We start from the raw sequence: 24,453 nt of genomic DNA on the forward strand, positions 1-24,453 counted from the left end.
GTAAACTTTGTCAAAATGCACTTACTGGTTTGTTTCCAAGCAGACACCAATTTCCTCGCTTTAACTGGTCTGAGTACTGTCAGCAGACCGCTTTCCTGGATAAAGGTAAAATCCTCAGCTGTCTCCACCCCCCAAGTGATTGTAGGGTCTCCTCTAAAATATCTAGAACTGAGGTTGGGAGTTCTGGCAGCATACGGGTAATTGCACTGTGAATGCTGCTATGATGTGCATCATCCATTTCTGAGTATAAAACAATGAATAAAGCTCAGTTAACTCCAGAATGGCAGCCAAACACATCCTTTAGTGTGACACCACACTGTGTTTTAATGGAACCATTTGGTGTCCTTCCTTTATGTATGATGGCAAAGGACAGAAATCAATTAAGTCACTGATTTTCAGACATTTCATCTTTTCTGTGTCTTTCCTGACTGAGTACACACTCAGGATGGAGTTCTGCTTTGTACACTGACACCAGAAAATGAACAGTGTCATTTTTTATCAAAATAAGCACCAGTTCACCAAACTCAATGGATTCAATGCTCCCTGTGATAAGGAACTGTCTTTTCTTGTATGATGTTCCCTTATACAATATTTCTACCGTGACCTTTGTGTTGGTGTCAGTGAAGTCAAATTGTCTGACTGCATCTTGAATGCCTTTGCTGTACAGTACTGAGTAAAATGGAGAACTATTCTTAACTTGCAAGACAGCTCGACCCATTGATCCTGCTGAAAGATAAACCTGCAACATCTGATGTCTTTCAGAGAGTGTGTTGCAGAGGTTTTTAAAATTTTTCAAATTCTTTGCACATATCTTGAAGTAACTGTGCTTGCTTTCAAAGCACATTGTCCATAGCCTTATTAGAGGGCCAAATTTCAGAATTAGAGCTGGGTAATGACATACGTAGTGGTGCTTTGGTTTCAGGTTACTTTCTGGGAATAGAGCTTTTCTTGACTCTAAATATTCTTGAATAAGAACATCAAGATATGCAACCTGAGGCACAGAGATGGTCTGGGCACATATCATCTCCACGATGTCTTTTAGCATGCATGGTCAACTGCCACACATCATCTGTTGCATCTTTTACTCTGTCACCAATTATGAGAGGCAGCAGCCTGAGAAAATTCCAATTCTGGACAGCCTGTCCTGAGAGTTTAACTGCTTGAGGTCTGACCTCACATGGCTTTGTAGAAGCATCAGACTCACAGTATTTGAACTGTTTAATGCGCCGATTCAAAGTGGAGTTAGTGAACCATGCCTTTTTCTTGATAAAATATTTGAGATACAGTGCAACATCGTAAGACAAAATGACCTCGAAGATGTCATGTCCTAGACAAGGTGGTAATCCTGGCTGACAGACATTAAAGTGTTTCAAAGAGTTGAACACTGACCTGAACTGTACTCCATCCACAGCCTGAGTATCTTCAGTCTGGAGGCGATCAACAGCAGAATTGTAGTTCTCAGGCGTACGCTCTGGTCCGCAAAGATTTGGATCACCACCCTGAAATTCAGATAGGATTATCAGGCAATACCTCCAGAAGTACTCTGAGTGACTAAAATTTTCAGAGAAGCCTCCAATACAATGCGAGCCCAAATTATCTCTCACAATGCAATACAAGGTTCCTCTGATAACTGTTTCATCTGATACTACTATACCATTCTCCTCTAATTCCTTCAAGCCTGCGAGTAATTCAGAGAATACCTTCACATGCCCAAATTCTTTGAAGTCTTTCTCTCTGCACAGTAACACAAGAAACATATGATCTGTGTCTGACCGTACATGAAGTGCAGGTTAGCAACAGATACATAGACAGCTAACACCTTGTGTCTTGTCTTTGCAGAACCTAAAGGGTTTTCGACTTCAAAGGCATCCTGGTATAGTAATAGCTTAAGACATGATGGATTTTGAGCATAAAAATCAATTTGATTTGAATATCTGTCCATCGCTAATGTCACTCAGAACATCTGAGGGAGATTCAGCCGAGTGCCGAGAAATGAGACTCCAACAAACATTTCAAATTCTCTCTCACAGGCACATCATAGGCAAACCTATCTCTCCTGTTCTCATCTTTTCCTAAAAACATTTTCTTAGGCTCCACATAGTTAAACTTTTTTTTTTGAAAGTTTGAGCTCTTGAGTATATAGTCCTCATTGGCCCTGTATGACATGCAGTGAACAGATCAGATTGCCTGACAGACTCACAAACTTTGGTGATATCCTCATCTGATAATGATGTGTCATTTTTTAGCATTGCCATAAGTTTACTCAAACTAAATGCCTGACTCAACTCCTGTATGTTCTACATTTCCTCAACAATGACCTGAACGGTCGAAGCAGGTAGTAGAAACTGCCCCTGCAATTTCAAGTAGAATAAAGAGACGTTTCTTAGAAAAAGGTCATGGAAATCTTGTGTCATAGCCATGTCACCTTCATTCGTGCTTGTCTCCATACCCACCTCAGACACTTGAGGGCCAGAGTCAACTGAATCAGTTGGAGCAGATGATGACAGAGGAGCAGTATTTCTGTAAAAGTCACTGATACTGCTGTCTGCAAAATCTCTGTTTCCATGACATGTAGGCAGTAAATGTAGATTTGACCTTAAAAACATTTCTGCATCCTGTCACTGGACAACTCACAGCATGCCCTTCCATAAAATGATCCTTCAGATGAGCTATTAGAGCTCTCCCATCTGAACATTGTGGTGTACACAAAGCCACCATGCATTTAAATGCGGTAACGTTAACATCAGTGTTAACAGACATCCCGGCTGTAGCAGGTACATTATGCCTGCGGTAAAAATGAGCCTTAAATGTATGCTTTCAACCAGCTTTGATGCACTTAAATAAACAACGTGGCTCGTTTTGATGGAGTTTGCAATGAAGCAAGTAGCCTCTCAATGTCTTAACCGACTTGCCACAGAAAGTACAGCTATACATTTCCTAAGCTAAATGTTAGCTTAGTTCTTGTTCAACTCTGATTTATGCAAGAGCAAAACAAAACAACCTAGCAAATTGACGTAACTTTAATATTTCATAAACCCGAATGAACATTCAAGAAAGAGCTGACATTAACTAGAAACTTTTGTAGATGTGCTTACCTTAAGAACAGAGTTATATTTCCCCAATTCAGGACATGTGTAAGACTCTCATTGCTGGGTGCGCAGAAATGGCGCCTAGCTGTCAGTCAGAAGTATTCAAAGGTCAACACGTGTTTGTGAGGAGACGTGTCACGACAGCTCCTCTGTTAGCTAGCGGTGTCGAACGGCGGCTCGCGGAGGTAGCTGAAGTCACGTCGCGGCGGGACACGCACTCCCTCCCTCTCTCTCTCAAATTCTAATCCAAAAATCACAGAAGACTAATAGAATGGACATCGTAACGTCCAACGTGGTAGACTTAACAAAATAAAACTCAAGTGAAGTCCGACATTAACAAAGAATTAATGAAAACAAAACATAAACGAATCCAGTGAGCAAAAAGAATTTGCTCTACAAATTGCAGTAGTTTCACTGAAATTTGTTGCATAAGAAAGGTTCTGTTAGGGGATTTCAACAACCAAAACCACCCAGAATGCACTGTGCACCAACCAGAGGCAAGTAGATTCTAGGCTGTTTTAGCTCTGGGATGGATGTAATATGTCACTCCTTTTACTTCTTCCTCTTAAATTTAACCATAGAGATTCCCTAACGGCATAACAGTTCTTAAGATAGCCACATGAACATGAAAGACCTCCTTTTGTTTTTAAAAAATAAAAAAGGTTTGCTGTTTCGTTTTTTTTTTTTTAAACAGGATGTAGCTGCAATGCAGTCCCCCTTTCAAATTACTTCTAATTTGACAGAACTCCATCGATGTATTTTTCAGAATGGGACTTAAAATTCAGCCAAGTGGTCCCACTAGTAAAGTTAGCTTGTTTTAAGGGCTAATGAAGCAAAAATGTGCAAGAAGAAGAAGAAAAGAAAGAAAGAAAAAAACCTTAAACAAAATAATAATAATAATAATAATAATAATAATGTTGACCAGAGTACCTTGCAGTGAGATACAAGAAAGCGGCTCCTTGTAGGCTGTCCAGTAAGTGAACCCAGTAAGACAATAGCCTATGTGTATTGATAAGTAAAAGAGTTGCAGTTCTACCCCCTGCCACAAGATGGCTACAGATATGATGTACCCCCAGATTTGTGTCTGTGTGTTTAAAGTCATCAGTAGACGAATAATGGACATATCACGGTGTAGGCTACCTGTATCCTCCTGACTCACACTGTTAATAAATACGTTTAGTGAAGAACCCAAGTTTCTTATTTAAAATCAGAAACATTACATGTTACCAGGAGTGGTCCAACAGAAGTCATGGAAAGTGTACAGCTGCCTGAACCTCTGAATTGGACTGGAAATATGGACTGTGAATGGCGAACGTTCAAGCAACGTTTCAAGCTGTACCTGCAAGCACTGGATCTGGACAACAAGTCGGACGCGCGAAAAATAGCACTGCTTCTCACCGTGGCGGGACCGCAGGCTGTGGAGGTATTTAATAGGTTCGTGTTTGCTGAAAGGGATCACAAGGAACAGTTCGACAGAGTTGTGGAAAAGTTTGATGAACACTGTTCACCAAAGAAGAACGAGACCTTCAAACGGTATGTGTTTCGATCCTGCATGCAATTGCAAACTGAAAGTTTTGATGCTTTTGTGACGGACTTGAAATTGAAAGCAAGAACATGTAACTTCGGAGAACTGAAAGATTCAATGATTCGTGACCAAATTGTGTTCGGAGTGCACGACAAAAAAGTGAGAGAGAGGTTACTGAGAGAGCCCGAGCTAAAGCTAGCTGAAGCTATTAAAATTGGCAACGCCTGCGAACTTGCTAAGCAGCATGCAAAAACATTCTGTGGGCAGAAGGATCAGGAGAGCGCAACGGTGCCCGTGGCTGCAGTGAATAAGCAAATGAAAAAACATTGTATACAACAGAAAGACACGGAGAAGTTTTCATGCAAAAGATGTGGTAATCAGCATGGACCTAAACAATGTCCAGCATTTGGCAAATCATGTAGCAAATGTAAAGGGAAAAATCACTTTGCTAAGCAATGCTTTTCCAAAGGGAAACAGAGTGGCAGTGATCGAGTCCACACAGTGGAGGAAACAGAGCTTGCTGATTCGTTCTTTGTCGGCATGGTAGCGCAGGCTGAAGATAGCATGGCAGCACAGCCAAAAGACATTGAACAGTGCAAAAATGCAACCTGTGTAGGAAAGGACAAGTGGATTGTGCCACTGGAGATAAACGGTGCAGTTAGTCCACTAAAGTTAGACACAGGGGCAAAGGCCAATTTGATCAGCGAGTGTAACATCAGAGCAATGAGGGTGAAACCACGCATCCATCCCAGCTCAGTGAAGCTCAAAGCCTACAATGACACAACATTGACACAAAAGGCACATGCAAACTAAAAGTGAAAAATTAAAGGAAAAGAGCATCACCTTATGTTCGTAGTTGTTCTGGCTGGACATGACTCATTATGAGGTGACACTGCATGTGAAAATTTAGGCTTAGTGAAGAGGGTTTACTGCATTAACAATGTTAATAGCCAGACCAACGTGGAGTCAATAGTGAACCAATACCCAGACATCTTCAAGGGCTTTGGAGTCTTACCATTCACCTACAAGATACAACTGAAGGATGATGCACAGCCAGTCGTCCATGCTCCCAGGCGCGTTCCAGCTCCCCTACGAGAAAAGCTGAAACAAGAACTGGATAGAATGATGTCACTGGGCGTGATAAAGAAAGTGGAAGAGCCCACGGAATGGGTCAACTCGATGGTGTGTGTCAGAAAATCAAATGGAGACCTACGTGTGTGCATGGATCCAAAAGATCTGAACAACAACATAAAAAGAGAACATTATCAAATACCTACCAGAGATGAGATAACGAGTGAGATGGCCAGTGCCAAATACTTCAGTAAATTGGAAGCTTCTCAAGGCTTCTGGTAGTTAAAACTGCATGAGGACAGTACAAAGTACTGCACTTTCAATACACCGTACGGATGCTACTGCTTCCAGAGAATGCCTTTTGGCACATGCTCCACTCCAGAAGTATTCCACAGAACGATGGAGCACATCATAGAGGGCATTGAAGGTGTACGTGTGTATGTCGATGATCTGATCTTATGGGGATCTACTCTTGAGCAACACAATGAAAGGCTCATCAAAGTGCTTCAGAGAGTCCAGAAGTACCACCTGAAGCTGAACAGATCTAAGTGTCAGTTTGGTGTGAACGAAATCACCTTTCTTGGTGATAAGTTGTCAACAGCCGGTGTTGAGCCTGACAAAAGCAAGATCAAAGCAATAGTGGACATGCCAAGATCTGAAGACAAAAAAGGTGTGCTGCGTGCGTTAGGCATGATCAACTTCATTGGAAAATTCATACCAAACTTATCCTCCAAGACAGTGCACTTAAGAGAGCTACTGCGTGACAGGTGTGAGTTCAAGTGGACATCTGAACACGAGGCAGAATGGTCCCGTCTGAAAACAACTCTCACCACAGAGCCAGTGTTGACGTTTTTTGATCCATCTAAAAGGATAAAGATATCCACAGACTAATCAAAGGATGGTATTGGAGCTGTTCTGCTACAGGCAAGTGGAGAAGACTGGAAGCCTGTCGCCTATGCGTCGAGAACAATGACAAGTGCAGAGTGCCGCTACGCTCAATTTAAAAAAGAGTGTTTGGGGCTGGTGTACGGTTTCCAGAAGTTCCATGGCTATGTGGCCTGCCAAAGTTTGCAGCAGAGACAGACCACAAACCGTTAATAGCCATCATCAAGAAAAACCTCAGTGAAATGTCACCACGCATTCAAAGGCTCATGATGAAGCTACAACACTATGATTTCAACCTGATGTACACACCTGGAAAGCACATAGTGCTAGCTGATGCTCTGTCTAGAGCAACCACACAGAACGAGGAGCAGGCCGAGTGTTCCACTGAAAATGAAGTGAATCTTCATGTCAACCTGATCACTGTGACACTGCCCATGTCTGACATGAAATCCAGGCTGATCACTGATGAAACAAAGAAGGATGTCGTCCTGCAGAGAGTTGTCCAGCTGATGAATGAAGGTTGGCCACGGGGTTAGTGTCATCAATATTACAACATTAGAGGAGAGCTGAGTTTTGTTAATGGACTGCTGTTGCGAAAGAATAGAGTAGTCCTTCCTTCTGTCTCTGAGACCAGACATGCTTAAAAGATTACATGAAGGGCATCTGGGCATGGAAAAGTGCAAGAGAAGGGCTAGAACATCAGTCTATTGGTCAAGCATACATGCTGATATCGACAGGATGGTGTCAAGATGTGCCACGTGTCTAAAACATCAAGCAAAGCAGCCAAAAGGCCCATGGCAATCACAGGGATACCTGACGAGCCCTGGCAGAAAACTGGGACTGATTTATTCTACTTGGATGGAAAGAATTACCTGCTTGTAATCTACTACCTGTCCAACTATCCAGAGATTGCACTGCTCCCCAACATGTCAGCCGCCTGTGTGATTAAGCACATGAAATCTATCTTGGCCAGGCACGGGATTCCTCAAGTTGTCTACAGTGACAATGGTCCATCCTATAGCTGCAAAGAATTCCAGGAGTTTACACAAGAATATGACTTTTATCATGTGACATTTAGTCCCCTATATGCCCAATCACATGGAAAGGCAGAGAAAGGTGTGCACATAGTCAAACAGCTGCTCAAGAAAGCACAAGAAAGTCATTCAGATTCATATTTAGCTCTGCTGTGTTATCGAGCTTGGCCTCTTGAGCATGGCCTGTCCCCTGCAGAAATCCTTATGGGACGCAGACTACGCACCACACTTCCATACACCTCTGAACAGAAACGAAAGGAAGTGAAACAAAAACAAAAACAACTTCAAAAGAGACAAAAAGCAATTTATGACAAGTCAACAAAAAGCTTAGAACCACTGCCTAGGCATGACACAGTGAGAATACACGACTCCAACACCTGGAGCAAGAAAGCAACAGTTCTGGAGGAAGTGAGTCCAAGATCTTATAATGTTAAAACAGAAGATGGTCAAGTCCTCAGAAGAAATCGACAGAGTCTACTAAAAACACAAGACACCTGGCAAGAACAGACAGATTAAGATTCTTCAGGAGATCCACCAGCCACCACCGCATCAGATGATCCACCGCCTGATGATCACCAGAGAGCTGTAGAGACTGACTTGAGGAGATCAGCGCGCACTGTCAAAGCACCTGACAGGCTGAATCTATAAGGACTATGAGCTGTATCCTTTTCATTGAAATTTGAGTTTATGTTTATGTTTATTAAGTAATGTTAAGTTGAAAAGAAAAAAAAACAATGAGTTCATAGTCATATGTGGATGCTAAAAGAAATATAATAATACACAGATACAAATTGCTAGATAAAATTGCTAGTTATGAGATTGCTGGTAAAATAGTTTGTGTGTGATGTTTTCATCTCAAGAAAAAGGGGGATGATTGATAAGTAAAAGAGTTGCAGTTCTATCCCCTGCCACAAGATGGCTGCAGATATGATGTACCCCCAGATTTGTGTCTGTGTGTTTAAAGTCATCAGTAGGCGAATAATGGACATATCATGGTGGAGGCTACCTGTATCCTCCTGACTCACAGTGTTAATAAAAACGTTTAGTGAAGAACCCAAGTTTCTTATTTAAAATCAGAAACATTACACTATGAAAGACAATCTATAAGCTAATTTTCTATTGCATAACTAGATTCATCCTTACAAGGACATTAACATAAAATAACAGTAGCTGATATTATGTCATTGTAAAATATCGTTTTTCTTTAAATCAGCAATATATTGATCATTTTTTTAACATCTTGTTTCTGTAGAAATGATGGTATGTATTTTGCTGAATGGTTAATGGTTTTCTACTGTAAATTTAAATGTACACATCAGTGAAATCCATAATTTATACTGAATATCACTGTAAATTTTAGGATTATTACCCAATTTTGATTTTACGGTATTTTCTCATTCCTTTTACAATTTTTGGAAAAAAATCACAGTGAAATTGTACCTGTAAAAATTAGACTTGAAAGTGTTAATTAAGTTTTACTCTTTGAAGAAAGTGACACTGTTGGTGTTGCTTGTATTTAACACTAAGTGGTTTTAAGTGTTTATCAGAAATTACTCTTGTTTATTAACTCTTTCCAAGTGTTAAACTTAATTCACTCCAAGTATTGTTTGAGAAATGACTCTCTAGTGTTGTTATATAACCTTTTCCTACTGGTGTTAAATAGTTCCCCTCTATATATTTACTCCCTGTAAGTGTTACCCAACACCTTAAATATCAAAAATTACTTTTTCAGTACAGTGCAGACTTACAGTGGCAAATTGTGATTTTCTCCTTAACCATCCACATTTCAAGACTTTTAAAGGTGAAAAACATAAACACCACAACATATATTCTTCATAAAAATTTATTGAACATAAAACCTCAAGGTTTTAAGTTTTAAATGCAATACCTTCCAGAGACATTGTGTGCAATCTGCAAATCTTAAAATTTTGTCCCATCTCAACTTTGGAAATACATCAACTCCATTAAACATCGTTTACACTGCTTTTGATATGAAAACACTCATCTACACCTTCATAAGATGGCAGTAAGGAACGATAAAGAGGGAGGATTCTGTTTCTCCATATGCCATCTGAACATCCTCTGGTTTAAAGTAAAACAACTCTTTAACATCAAACACCCAAAGTGCCTGGAATGGCTTTAACAAGACTTTAAATGGATAATAATGTTCTACAAAACAAATAGTTTCCACACCTGAGCCAGTGAGTACAACATGTTCATCTTTTACAATAATATTATGAATCTTAAAAAAACTGGCATTTCATCAGCTACCTCAACACACACTAGTTAGCCAGGTCGGTATTCTGTGCCGAAGTGCTTTACCCAGTTCACCAACAGCACATTTGTAGATTGTGGAGCATTTAGTTTAGCAGCATGTGGTGAAGCATGTGACTATACCTTATGCCAAACACAAAGTGTGTCTTAAAGAGTTCATCAAACGCTCCAAGGGAACTGTTTGACTTGCATGGTAAGACCTGCTTATCCAGAATGATGAAGAACTCATGAATTGTGCTCCTTTTCATCCCAACAGCAAGTAGGTAGGGCTGAGTGCAGCTCTTGATGGCATCAACATGTTCCAGGAGGCTTGTCCTGGTCTGACAGAAAAAAATGAAACATGAATGCTGGATATCACAGATTAGGTGCTTTAAATCACAACAAAAGTTATCTCATGACACTTTACAGGTAGAGCAGGTCTAGTACCACGCTCCTTCAATGAATCTACACCCAACAATTCTCCATCAGCAAGCACATCCTGCAACAGTGGTGACGAAAACCTTCCTTTTAACAGACAGGAACGTCGAGCAGACCCAGGCTCAATGGGGACGGCCTTCTGCTTTGACCGGTTGGGGGGATTGAGAGCAGGAGAGCAGGGCAGAGACAAAGACAGATAATGGAGGAAGACATTCATGCAGAAGGAAAGAGTGGGACAGAGATAAAGAGAGAGAGAAGGGAAGAGACTGATGGACAGACGAGGACGTGAGCAGGTGGAGCTACGGGTGGTAGCTTGAGCCTCTTCAGGTCTGCAGCCTCCTCAGCAGCACCCGGGATCTGGGATGAGGGGAGCCCGAAGGCTCCGGAGAAGAAGATGAGTTAGTAATATGTATGAGTATGATTTATGTATGACAGAAGCCCAATGCACCATGGGAGATCCCTGGCAGTCTAAGCCTATAGCTGCATATCTAAGGGCCAGCCTAAGCAGCCCTAACCATAAGCCTGATCAAAAAGGAAGGTCTTTAGTCTGTTCTTAAAGGTCGAGAGGGTGCCTGCATCCCGGACCGAAACTGGGAGACGGATCCACAGGAGGGTAGCCTGACAGCTGAAGGCTCTGGCTCCCATTCTACTTTTAGAAATTCTAGGAACCACCAGTAACCCTGCATCCTGGGAGCGAAGGGTTCTAGCTGGATAATAGGGGACTAGGAGCTCTGACTTGGAGCTTGGTTGTTCCTTAAATTGACAATTTCTCTGATCTGAAAAAGGGGAACATCTCTGTTTTACTCCTGTGAAAGATCCAACACCTGACCTACTTATTAAAAACACCCATTATTTGAAATGTCTTAAACATAAAAACAGATTCCTGAAAACTAAATTGAGTTTCTTATATTTCATGAGCATCTTTGTTATTATGTTTTTTCCCTGAATAGTACAGAGAAGAAGAATGCAATAAAAACTACAACCTCCAACTCTCACTAGCCTGCGAGTTCTTTAACCACATATTGGTCCCCTCTTCCATTCATTTATTGATCAATTTATCTGTTATTTGCCTACTCTAAAGCTTGCTTGTGTACCTGGAAAATGTATCCTTCTATTCATTGGCAGTTTTGTTACATACATTTGTTAAGCAAATCCAAGAAAATTCCTAAAACTCTCTTCCTCTTATAATAATAATAATAATAATAATAATAATAAATAATAATAATCGTAAAGTAAAACATAGATGTTCCCCTTTTTCAGATCAGAGAAATTGTCAATTTAAGGAACAACTAATAATGTCAGTCTTCCCAAAAAGCATCAGAAAATGTCTAGTCAGAAGCATCATATATATGTATATGAATATATCTATATCTCTATCTATATCTATATATATATATAAATATATATATATATATATATATATATATATATATATATATACACAGTATATGTTTGTCATCTCAAAGCGCTTCTCAGAAAATCTTTACTACAATTTTAAAACCATCATTTCCTGAGGACCTCAAAAATGGCCACTAGAAGATGAGACCTCTACTGTCAGGCCCGAGGTGAAATGCCTGAGCAACATTTTGCTCTGAGACAGCAGAATGATGCTGGCCCTCAACCAAATATAAAGGGGATCCTGAAATGAAAGCAATTTCGTATGGCCTGAATGAGGAAATGAGACTGGCGTTATGAGCAGAGTGAGTAGGTGGTGAGATACGAAAAGAAAGTCAGCTGAGGTAGAGAGCAGCATTGTTGGTGGGTTTATGCTGAAATGCTTCTTAAGCCCTCACTCAACTCAGAAGATATTGCATCTGTATAAGGATGGCATTGCTGCTGCACTTGCTTGACTGATTTAGCTCTTCAGCACAGGTGCGGCAAAGCGGGAACATAAGCTTGGCGTGGGCCCTGTAAGGGAGGACGGGATGGAAAAGCCCTCGCGGTGGCAGCACAACGCATTTAATTAAACCGAAATATTTTTCAATGTCGTCGAAGTTGTTGTAAATTATTTGAGGATGGCCTGTAGAGTACTGTTTTTTAGACTGCACTGTAGAGTAGACGCTGGTGAAGTCATAGTCATGAATTTTTTCACCAGCTGTGCATTGATGGCACAGTTTCATCGCATTTGTGCAGCCGCCAAACAGTGCATCTCTAGGGTTTAGAAGTTCAGCTTTTTGTACGTGGATAGAAAGCCCATAACGGTCTGGTCAGATCTACAAAGAGCAGCCCACTCACACTCCCACATCACAACCACCCTCATGCCATGCTGCAACCTTATGGTTGACATGCATTCGGCAAACTGATGGAAGAGTTCCCCAAAAGAAATTTTGGATGCTGGGTTCCCCTCACTCTCCGGATAGCATTTGACACATCCGTGGTAAAAACACCCAGCAAAATTATAACACGTCTTTGTAGACTTTCAGAAGCCATCCACAAAGTATGGACCGATCTTCTGCTCGTCCCCGTTAAGAGCGTGTTGAATGTGTGTGTTCTCAGTGCGGGACACATACTCCATCCACTGAATGGATACGTTGGAGCAAGTCTTATTTTGTTGCACGTATGCTCCAACGTATGTAAGCGCCAGTGTGTCGCGGGGTAAAAAAAAGTCTTTTATAGACACCAATGCAACTGCCTGCTAGTGTGGTGAATCTGTAGGGGTCTATTTGCGTACAGTCTAAAAACACGTTGCGGTAGATTTTGCAGGCCTTTCTCAATACTTCCACATCATTAATGCAGTATTTGCGTCTATGTCCATTGCAGTATTTGCGTCTATGTCCATTGCACATACAAAACATGCCTCATGCTTCCCTTCATAGTAACGAGTCTCGAAATCATACAGGATGTATTTACTCTGGGGGGTCTTTTTTTCCCCCATAGGCTGTATATAGCACACATGCTCAGAGCTACCGTTAATAACACATTCATGACAGTGTTCACATTTTGATGGCTTGCAGACATGTTTTGTTTTTTTTACCAACTTTGTAAAATTTACCACACCTGCTGCAAAATTTTAGGTTGTGGCAGGGAATCAGGTTGTGTGTTTTCTCAGGCTCTTTGTGTGCTTTGTAACAAAACTCTGATTTACAGATGCGGCAACAGTCCGTGCATTTTAAAGTGGTCAACGCTCGTTCTTTGCCATATGTAAAGCATACATTGCACAAATATTTGCAGTTGTGCATTGGAGGAGCATCATAAGTGCTGTAGCAGTAATTACAGACATAAGCAGCACAGAAAAAGGGTTTTACATTGGTGATTAAGTAGTAATGATTATCGTGTAAATAAAGCCAGGTTGTGTTTGATTTTGGGGTGGTGAAAAGTTTACGATCCTCTGCGTGGTGGCAAATCACTATTCTGGCGTTTACTACGGATTCAAATCTGGACATGTGTGAATGAAACCGCTTGTGAGGGGTTGAGACCTACTGACGCATGCAGACGCTCAGCCCGCGCCAGTCTGTCTGGATCAGACGTCGAGGCATTGATGGCATGGGTAATGCATAAAGAAAAGCAAAGACTATTGTCCTCTATACGGTTGTTGGGGTTAAAGAGGGAATTTTCCTTTTTAGACAGAATCTCATCATAGAACACATTCCCCAATTTCAGACGCCCAGCCCCGGAGTGGTTCTGTGCAACTGTAACAATAAACTCCAATTCATCGTCAGTCATGGATGTGTCATTACTCTGAATAGCCTGAGCGACCGTTTCTATAAATATATCTTGGCTGTATTCGTCGTCGGATTGTAATACAGCTTGCACGTCGCTAGCCAGGGACGGCTCTCTCAAAACAACATTTAAAACACTGCCAGGTTGTGACATTTCGAATGCCTGGCCAATCACCCCGGATAGTTTATCTCTAACAATGGATGGCACATGGTCGGGGCTGTCGACAACTACATTCCTGAAATCAACCTTTTGACGCAGTTCTACAGCATTAAAAGGCCTGATTTCCCTCACATCCGCTTGACCATAGACACTTTGTCTGGCAACGCTTGTAGAAGGGATGTTTGGTGTGTTAATACTGCTACTAGCGATGATGAGTTCAAACCCCTGTGAAATGACAGCCTGTTCACCCTTGTGCTCCGGGCGTTTGTCTTCTCTTTAAACTGAGCCTGTTTTGGGCCGTGCTGCTTCTGCAGTGTCTGTTAGCAATTACTTTATTAATTAATTAATATAAGCCTTAAAAACCATATGGGAATGTTGGTTAAATTGTTTTACATGCATTGCTCCAGAAGGGGTTGTGGTTTTGGAGGTATGATTTCAACATCCGCAACTATAGTCATGACTTTTCCTTAACAAAAATGTTTAATAGCATACGAGTTATTTATCATGGGGGCGTGGTCAAGCGCAAAATCACGTGAGCGCAAAACACGGATGTAGTCACATGATCACACGCACAACGTGACGTCATCGCACGGACAAAATCAGGTGATCACATGCACAATGCGACATCATCGCGCCCCCAAGTCATGTGACCGCACGCATGGTGATGTCATCAGAGCGCGCTGCGTCACATGACCGTGCGCACGATTACTACTAGTGTTCTTTTCCTGAAGGCCTCCTTTAAGCACCTTATACACAAACGCATGTACTGCATTCCCATAGAGCTCTTTTTTCTGCTTCTCCCTCATGGTTTTTCCTCATGGTCCAGAACACTAAACCAGAAAGACTTTGGCTTACTTATCAAAAGTTAACAAACATTAGTCATACCTTTTTTGCCTCTCTTTAGTAACCCAAGTAAATTTGGAGTAGAACCACTACACATTACTCCATGATAGCCCGAAGCTCTTTGTGTCATGTTTTGCTAATGTATGCCCAAACCTTTACAGATTTCCCAAACTGAGTTTTTTCTTAAAAACATCCTTGATCTGTCTTAATTTAATCGTTGTGAAACTTCTTCTGATTATGAACTGTTCAAAAAGAGTCATTTCTCAAGATCATTTATGATGAATGACGTATTTATGGTGGTAATTGGTTCAAATTTATCACAATTCCAATCATCACACATACATGTTACGACCTGGCAAGTGATTTGATCACAAGTGGACAGACTTGGCTCAAAAAAGCATCTCTATTACTTGCTTTCAGATCTTAAGTATGTGTCTATATTATCCAAAGAAAAACTGACATTATCAATTTAGTTTTGAGCTGTTCCAGGCAAACTAAGAATTTTGATGTACTCCAAGTAAATCTCTATGAACATTTTAAATGTGTCACACTTTTTGAAACTATAAATTATTATTGTGGGATAGCACAAGGAAGCCAGACAGTGACTTTTGGGATATCTATTTTCCAACAAGATTCTGAACACCTGACACACAAATGCAAGACAAATGGTTGTCCAGCTGTGCATGTGGACAAATGAACAGAAAGTGTCTGTTCCCTCCAGTTAGCAGATAAGAAGGACTAGACCAACTTCCTCCAATCTAATTCCCTCCAGCATTCCTTCTAATCCATCCTTGTTCTCTCCTCCGCAGTCCTTGTCTCTGTCCTCAGTCACTCCCCCCCTTCTTACCCCCACCTCTTTCCTCCAGCATCCAAAAATGTCTTTCTTTTGAGTGGCTTAGAAAAGCCCAGGCTGGAATCACGGTGATGGTTACAGTGAGATTCTGGCAAATCCTGGTATGATACACCATTTTACCCCTCTTGAAAGACAAACTGTATAAAGCTGTTGAAAAGGGAGGGAGCAAAAAAGGGAGGAGGAGGGTTCGGAGAAGAAGTGAGACGGACTCAATCAATCAATATGTTTTTTGTGCAATTTGTAAACTAGGACAGATCAGGAATCCTCTCATAGTGCTCCAAACAGCAAACTACTCACCCACCAATGCAGCTGCCCACCCATCACTCTGAGGCTTCTGGTTTCCACCAGGGGGACACAACAAACCAGCAGCAAAACTGTTAGGAACCATATTCAATGGAAGGAAAGGGCAACTGCTGGATTTAGATCTCCAGGGATTGAAGAGGGAATTAAATGTTGAGTCATCTCCATATGGAGTGAAGTAACTCAGTGTGGGCTCAGTCTAATTACACTGTATCATCAAAAATATAACTAATGGTCATTCAAACAAATTCATTTAGTCATCTTTTCATCATTTAGTTAATCATTTTTTTTGTAAATTATATTTCAGTTTTGAAATTATTTTCTACCTTGAGTTGGGAGAAGGTTCACAGAGCAATTTTGTGAGCGAAGTCACAAAATGAATGCAACATATATATGTTCAGAAGAAAACAGAGCCCCTATCATTTGCTGCAAAGACGAGCTTCCCTCAGTATACAACACTGCTCACCAATCTCCATCCATCCATCCATTTTCTACTGTTTATTCTGTTAAGGGTCATGGGGGTACTGGAGCCTATCCCAGGAGCCTTCAGGCGAGAGGTGGGGTTCACCTTGGACAGGTCACCTGTCCATCGCAGGGCCAACACACATAGACAGACAACCATTCACACTCACAGCCATTCCTACAGTCAACTTAGAGTATCCAATCAGCCTAGTCCCCATTTACATGTCTTTGGACTGTGGAGGAAGCAGAGTACCCAGAGAGAACCCACGCAGGCACAGGGAGAACATGCAAACTCCACATAGAAAGATCCTGTGGCTGAGCCGGGGGTCAAACCTGTAGCCTTCTGCTGTGAGGCAACAGTGCTGACCACTGCACCACCGTGAAAGGAGTGAAATAGAGTCTCTGGGACATAAACAGGAAGACTGATCTCATGGCAGAGGCCAAAACTTTATTGAGAGATGAGTGAGCAGCTCTTGCAGCGCAGCCCAGCCCAGCCCAGCCCAGCCCAGCCCAATTTTATTTATTTATTTTCCGGAGCTTCCACAATGACAGCCTGACAGGTGGCACAGTGACAAAATCAGAATGAAACAGGAAAGTCACATGAAACCTGAGACTGCAGGCGAGCCGAGCAGAGCCGAGGCGAGCTACTAAACACGCGGGTCGCTTGGAGGGTCGGTGGATGTGGATCAAAATGCCGAGTCGACCCTTTCAGAGTGCCCAAACACCTGTTTTTTTGGTGCAGTGTGAAAGGGGCTTGAGAGACTGGTGTTGAGCCACCTGAAGGACATCACGAGACCCCTACTTGACCCCTGCAGTTTGCCCCACAGGGCAAACAGGTCGGTGGACGATGCAGTCAACATGGGATTGTATTTCACCCTGCATCGCCTCGACTCCCCAGGGACATACGCAAGGGTCTTATTTGTGGACTTCAGCTCAGCCTTCAACACCATCATCCCTGAAATCCTCTACCAAATGTTCGCCCAGCTCACAGTGCCTGCCTCCACCTGTCAGAGGATTACCAGCTTCCTGATTGACAGGCAGCAGCAGGCTGGCCGGCATTACATCGAGCATCCGGACCATCAGCACTGGCGCCCCCCAGGGGTGTGTCCTCTCCCCACTGCTCTTCTCCCTCTACACAAATGACTGCACATCAGGAGACCCTTCTGTGAAACTCCTGAAGTTTGTGGACGACACCACTGTCATTGGTCTGATCCGGGACGGTGACGAGTCTGCTTACAGATGGGAGGTGGAACAGCTTGTCCACTGGTGTCAGCAATAACCTGAGACTGATCGTTTGACAAAACTGAATTACAACGAGTGGTGCCCCCAGTAACAACTGTGTTAAACATCCTAAAGATATGCCATCATCGTCATCTTATCAAGTCACTACATTTCAAATGTATAAAATATTTCTGAATAAGAAATAAAGGTATACTTTTTCCAACAAAACCCTCTGGAGCTCTTGGTGCATTTGTTCTTGAATCTAATCACCTTATCGTCCTCATCATCCTCCTCTGTCTGGCTGGTCAGGTTGTAGGTTGCTACACACTTGCGACCCTTATCTAGACGTTAAACAAATCACCTAGAAACAAAAACAAAAACATCCTACAAAATTTTGACATGGACATGTATTTCATTTTCCACTCACCTACAAAAAACTTGTCTGAAGTAATCTTTATTTTGATCAAGGAGAAGGTCATCCAATTATCCCAGGGGTTAATTTTGTTCTTAATTGCTTTTTCTGTTTTTGTTATGCTCAATTTATGTGGCCATCTGACAGTTTTCATTTCGCTGTTGATACAACTGTCTGGAACGACGAACCCTCTCGGGTACCCTCCAAACAGCCCTTGTGTAGATGACCTGGAAGGGAAAGCATATGAGTGTTACTTTCAGCATATGAAGCTTCTTTTTGTTCAAAGTTCAAAAAGTTTGTGCATTTGGACATTCACAGAAGAATAATGAGTGTTATATTGGGAGTAGGATAATATGACAAGAGGACAGAGGCCAGGGGAGGATTATGGATGCAGTGACATGCAGGAGTCACAAAGCAAACAAATGGGTGGAAAAAGGTCATCAGCTATGATGATCCCTGATAGAATCTAGCTGAATGACTTAAAATTCACCCTTAATATGTGTGTTCCAGGCCCTGGTGAAGGGGTAGGAGGACGATGGTTGCGCCTCAGTGTCACCCCTTGTTCCGTCTCGAAGACTGTCTCCAGTGATGACACCAGGCGTGCTGGTGGTCCAACTTCACAAGAACGGGATCACCAGACGTAAGTAATGGCTGGGGCTTTGCTCCATGTCAAAGATTGAAGTAGAAAGCTTGTTTCTCCTTAGCATCCTTGTTCCTGACAGTTTTCAGGTTAGACCAATGAGAAAGAAGGTTTCTCTCAAGTGTTGGAAGTGTTGTCTTAATCTTGCAGCCCATAAGCATTTCAGCTGGGCTCACTCCAGTAGTGGAGCATGGTGTAGAGCGGTAACACATGAGAGTTACTAGAGGGTCTTTCTGTTGGAGAATCATCTTTGCGATTCTAACTCCTCTCTCTGCATGTCTATTTCCTTGCGGATTATGGGGACTTGATGTTACTTGCTGAAAGTCGTACTCTCTAGCGAAATCTCGGAACTTCTCACATGCAAATTGGGGCCCTTTGTCACTCACAACCTGATCCGGGTTACCAAATCTGGCAAAGACTGCTTTTAGCTCTAAGCACCACCTGCGAGGCAGTGTAGGCATGTGGAGTTTTGCAAGAAACCTGGAGAAGTAGCGTGACACAATGAGGTAAGTGTGCTTGTTATGATCACACAGGTCAATAACAATTGATGAGGGGCTCTTTTCGCTGCATGTATCTCATCTCGCAGCAAACCTGACAGGACAGAACTTTGATTTCAGATGAAATGCCAGGCCACCACACTGATGTGTTAGCCCACTCTCTGCATTTTGTCAGACCCTGATGTCCATCATGGATCCGAGCTTGGGATTACCACACGACATCCTCTTGTGACAATTCCATTGTACTCAGATAATTCACTCCGTAAAGGGAAATAGTCTCTGATGGCTACGGGAACATTGGCCACGTAGTCTGGCCATCCTGATTTGACATATTGCAGCACCGTTTGCAGGTTATTGTAAGCTGCTATGGCTGCTCTTATGGTCTCCAGCTTTTGTGGTGTAGCTGGCATGTTATTGACAAAGGCTGCAATGTAACATGCCGCATCTGAGTGCGAATGAATGAATGAATGAATATTTTGTTTTCATGTCTGGACATTGGCATGACCGCATAACCCATCCCATATGGGATTATACAGACACAAATCTAACCAAAAAATAAGGTACACATTCCGGAAAGTCCTCTTTACAAATACTCTTCCAGATATCAAAACACATGAGCACACAGCCACTTATTGTAACCTAGGGACAGAGAGAGGGTCCAGAGGTACAGAGGACACCATTTCAGTGCATGTCGGGCACCTCTGTCATGCACTGTAGTGGACTACTTTAAGCTGGTTGACTTAATCCTCTCCAGCACCTTACTCAGATACTGGTCATGCTTCCATACACCAAAATGCCGTCCATAAAAATGGCTACTCCATCAAGGTCGTTCAGAGTTTCAGCCATTTTCCACTGAAAGATTTCCAGAGTACTTGTAATGCCAAATCTGACCTGCTTGAAGGAGTATCCCCCAAATGGTGTTATGAAGGTGGTTAGCTTGCTGCTTTCTGGGTGTAGAGGTATCTGCCAAAACCCTGAGGCAGTGTCCAGTGACGTGAACATTGTTGTGCCACTCAGCTTTGCAGTTATCTCCTCAACAGTTGGGAGGATATACTTTTCTCTCCTTACAGCCTCATTTAACCTTTTCAGGACTTTGCCATTCTTTCTTGGAACTGGCACCATCGCTGCACACCAGTCAGGAGGCTCTGTCACCTTTTCAATGATTCTGTTTCCCTCCATACGCATGTAGCCCAGGCTTTGTGTAAGCGTCACAATTCATTAATTTGAATTCAGAGTTAAAATAATGCGTTGGAGGGGGAAAGAGCACCGAGAGCCATTCATTGAATCCGCGGTGAGTAAGAGTATGACCTTAGCTAGCTACAGGTCTAACTATTAGCCAGTCAGGTGTACATTCAGGTGGACTGGGAAAGCAGAGCTAAAATGCTAAATTATATTTTTCAATTGGGTGTGTGTTTATGCTTTATGTTTACTGTATCACTGTAAACGATTTATTGTCAAATTAACAGTAACTTATTGGCAACAATTAACCAGTAGTTGTTGTATTTCAGATTACAGTAACATTACTGTAAAAAAAAACTATAGTTTTTAACATACTGTAAAATAAAGTACAGTATTGTACTGTTACCCTTCTTAGCATATTATTAAAAAAGTACAGTATTATACTGTTTTTTTTAAAACACTGTAAAATAAAGTACAGTATTATACTGCTATGGAAATGTTACTGTAATTTATTTTACAGTGCAACTGTTTAACCTAAAGCATATACTACTGTATTTATTACAATCAACTACTGTTATTTAGCTGTTGGTGTAAAATAAGAAAAATGACATTTTAAGACTAACTATGAATAAACTTTATTGTGCAATACAGCACACAATACAATACAATTCAATACAACACAACCAGAATAATACAAAAATAAAAAACATCTGTTCACAAGACTAGCAATGGCAAGTCTGCTATCAAATTATCATTTGAAAATACTTGTAACAGGGACAGGTAAAAAAAAAGAGATTGGATAAAAGGTAAAACAATGGAATAGATGCATATTCATTCGAGTAAGCAATCTGTAATTAACCACGTTTTTTATTAACCATTAACTAAACAAGGGTTCTTTTCCTCGAAGAACAATTATTTAAAATTCAACAACAGCACATTTATGAAAGACATTGGAATATGCAGGGTGGTGGTGATGGTGGGGGCCAGATGAGGAGGGTGGTGGTGGCAGCGGCAAAGATATGAGTTGACAGCACTTGTGATAGTCCTGCAAAAGTGACAACACAAATCAATCACTGAGGCAGGAAATTAATCTAAAATGCTTAACATTATTAAAAAACCTTTGAGAGAATCTGCAAAGGCACAGGAGGGCTCTTCTGCACTCTGATTACACTAGACATAGGAATTTTTAAAAGGCTGAGTGTATGAAATATTACAACACAACCAACCCAATAGCAAAAAAACAAAAAATTATCTCTGAACTCAAGACTTACAGACTGCACTGTATTTACAGTAGCACTGTGAAATACAGGTTTTATTTTGGTTCCTCTGCAGGGTGGCTGGGTCAGCCTTAGAGATAGGGTGAGGAGCTCGGACATCCAGGAGGGGGTCAGAGTAGAGCTGCTGCTCCTCCACGTCAAGAGGAGTCAGCTGAGGTGGGTCGGGCATCTGGTCAGGATACCTTCTGGACGCCTCCCGTTAGAGGTGTTCCAGACAGGTCCCACTGGGAGGAGGCCTTGTGGCCGACCCAGGACAAGGTGGAGGGATTATATCTCTGGCCTAGCCAGGGAACGCCTGGGGATCCCCCTGGGGGAGCTGGTGGCAGTAGCTGGGGTGAGAGCCGTCTGGGCCTCCCTCCTGAAGCGCTGCCCCCCGGACCCGGATAAGCAGAAGACGATGGACAGACAGACATTTGCACCATTATTTAACCAGTGTAGTTGATTAAGTGCACATTCCTATCTACCCAGTTAATGCTCTTACAATTAATACTCTTACCTTAATGATTCTGCCAAAAATATTCAGTGAAGTTCCTGATGAATGAAGCGACGTGTGGATTCAGGGCCACTGTCTTCCTCTGTACCATTTTGAAACTGTGACGAAGTTGTATATTTGTCTCATTAAGAATAAATAAACTTTGGATCTAAATCCAAGTCTGATGTTGTGCAAAGAAACTATCGCATCTCTGTTTCTACGTAAACTTCTGGTATGTCAAGAAGGCTGACTAAGCTGAAACTAGAGCAGTGAATGTGAGTGTTCTGTTGAAGCGCATGTAGTCTCAATTAGCTCTGTACACATTTCCAGAACTTGATTAATTAATAGAAAAAATACATATTGTCACTTACATTCTCATGTGAGTTTGAGTCTGTGTCTGTCTCTTCATGTCCTAGTTTGGGATTAAATACATCTTGTGTTAATTGTGGAAGAAGTCAGGCGTTAGTCTGGTGCAAGTGCAAGTGCAAAATATCTTGTGTTAGCCTAATGATTGTGCAAGTAAGTATAGAAATCTGACCTTGCAGGATTATCCTTGACATGCTGGGCAGGGAAAGCTGGGTCTCCACATCTGCCTGGGTGGAGGTTACCTGTATGAACAAATAAACATGAAGGGGAAAAAAATGCTCAGATCTGAAATCACACAAAGAGAAAATGCAAATAAAAACAATAAGAACATGGGATTTTGTAGATTTAATTGAGAAATTTACAAATCAGTAATACAGAAGCCAGAGCTGGAGCTGAATGTTTTGATTTCTTAATTTCTCTCTCCTAACTCTACAACAATCTAAACAGTTGAAGTGTGTCCCAATTTCCCCACAATGAAATACTAAGAAAACACTCCATAAACATCTAAATAACCTGCACCTTATCATAGAAATATCAACAATTACTTACATCAGCCAGAAGGAAAAGTGAATCTTTTTTTTCTTTGAAGTAGGCCATCATCACCAATACTGCTGCAAAGCCAGGGTCCACATCTCCGGATTCTCTTTCGATGTCACCGAGGACTGTCCTCACCTCTTTTCTCCAGCGCAGCAGCTGAGCCTTGAAGAAATGGAACGCCTTCTTCCTTTTCCAGCAATGGACTCCCTGAGTCCTGATTCTGGTTCAGCCTGAAATGCTGGATCAGGAACCTCTTCATGAACAGGAAAGGCCATTCACTCTTTAGTTGTTGCATGCTAAGTGCAGGTATTGCATTAATGGTATGACGTTGGGACTCATAAGTGATCATCATCAGCTCATCCACGCTTCCTCTATCTGCTCCTTTTTGGCCCTCTTGGGTGAAAATGCTTTTAAGCTCTTCTTTCTTCTCACATAGAGACTGTCTTGTTTCCCCCTCAGGTAGCTCGCTTGGCTGCCAGTTTATATAGCCATAGCTGTCTCTTTTTGCACATTTTCTTGATAGTGCTGGCTGGCTGTTCTCCACCGTCACAGGAGGCCTTTTTGGTTTTCTCAGCCGTGCAAGGGTGTTGTTCCCGTTCAGATTGTCTACTCTTGTTTTCAGTTGTGAACACAAAGTGAAGTGTCCCATTTGATGTCCTTCATCTGTTCTGTCTTCAAAACTGTCAGGATATTGTTCAACAATGGCCTTTGCTACTACTGCACACTGACGCAGAGTTGGATCTACACAGATTTCTCTGATGGCATCTACAATCTCCCTCTGTTTAACACATCTCCTTAGATTTGATCTGGAATTGTCCTAAGGTACTTGGAATGTTGAGGTCCATGTACTGTGCTGCACAGGAACAGAGTGCGTAGGCAGAAGTGGGAACTGCGTGTCTGAAGAGGCTTCTAACTCAGACACTGGTTTCAGAGTCAGTGTGATCATGTTAGACTCCACAGTGTCACTTGGCTGACTGTTTAGTTGGCCGTCATTAACTAAAGAACAAAAACAGACAAAAACAGAAAAACTAAGGCAAGTGGGTTGAGAAAGTAACTGTCAATTTCATTTATAGCGAGTGAATTTAATATAGTAACAGAAAAACTGAAATTTACTCTGTTTGTGTTTATATGTTATCCATATCATTAGAACATAGCTTTGAACTGATCTGTTGGGGTTACATCAGAATAAGAATGTTGCAAAGTTCAACTTGCTTGTTTCATGAATATATACTGTAGGTCAAGACTGCCTAGGTTGTCAAAACTGTTTTTAAAATGCCCAT

General features: G+C 41.8%; 1 long non-coding RNA gene across 1 annotated transcript; it reads right to left on the bottom strand.

Moving 5' to 3' along the window:
* Positions 1-22,661: 22,661 nt before the first annotated feature.
* LOC147250477 (uncharacterized) lies at positions 22,662-23,253 on the bottom strand. The gene is made up of 3 exons (XR_015119055.1): positions 23,186-23,253; positions 22,809-22,878; positions 22,662-22,682 (listed from the first exon to the last, which is right to left on the bottom strand). It is a non-coding gene; the product is annotated as an uncharacterized LOC147250477 (long non-coding RNA).
* Between the last annotated feature and the right edge of the window lie 1,200 nt (positions 23,254-24,453).

Source organism: Aulostomus chinensis, chromosome 13, assembly GCF_037954235.1.
Source record: "Aulostomus chinensis isolate RoL2024-O1b breed Wild chromosome 13, RoL_Achi_v1.0, whole genome shotgun sequence".
NCBI classification, from domain to species: Eukaryota; Metazoa; Chordata; class Actinopteri; order Syngnathiformes; family Aulostomidae; genus Aulostomus; species Aulostomus chinensis.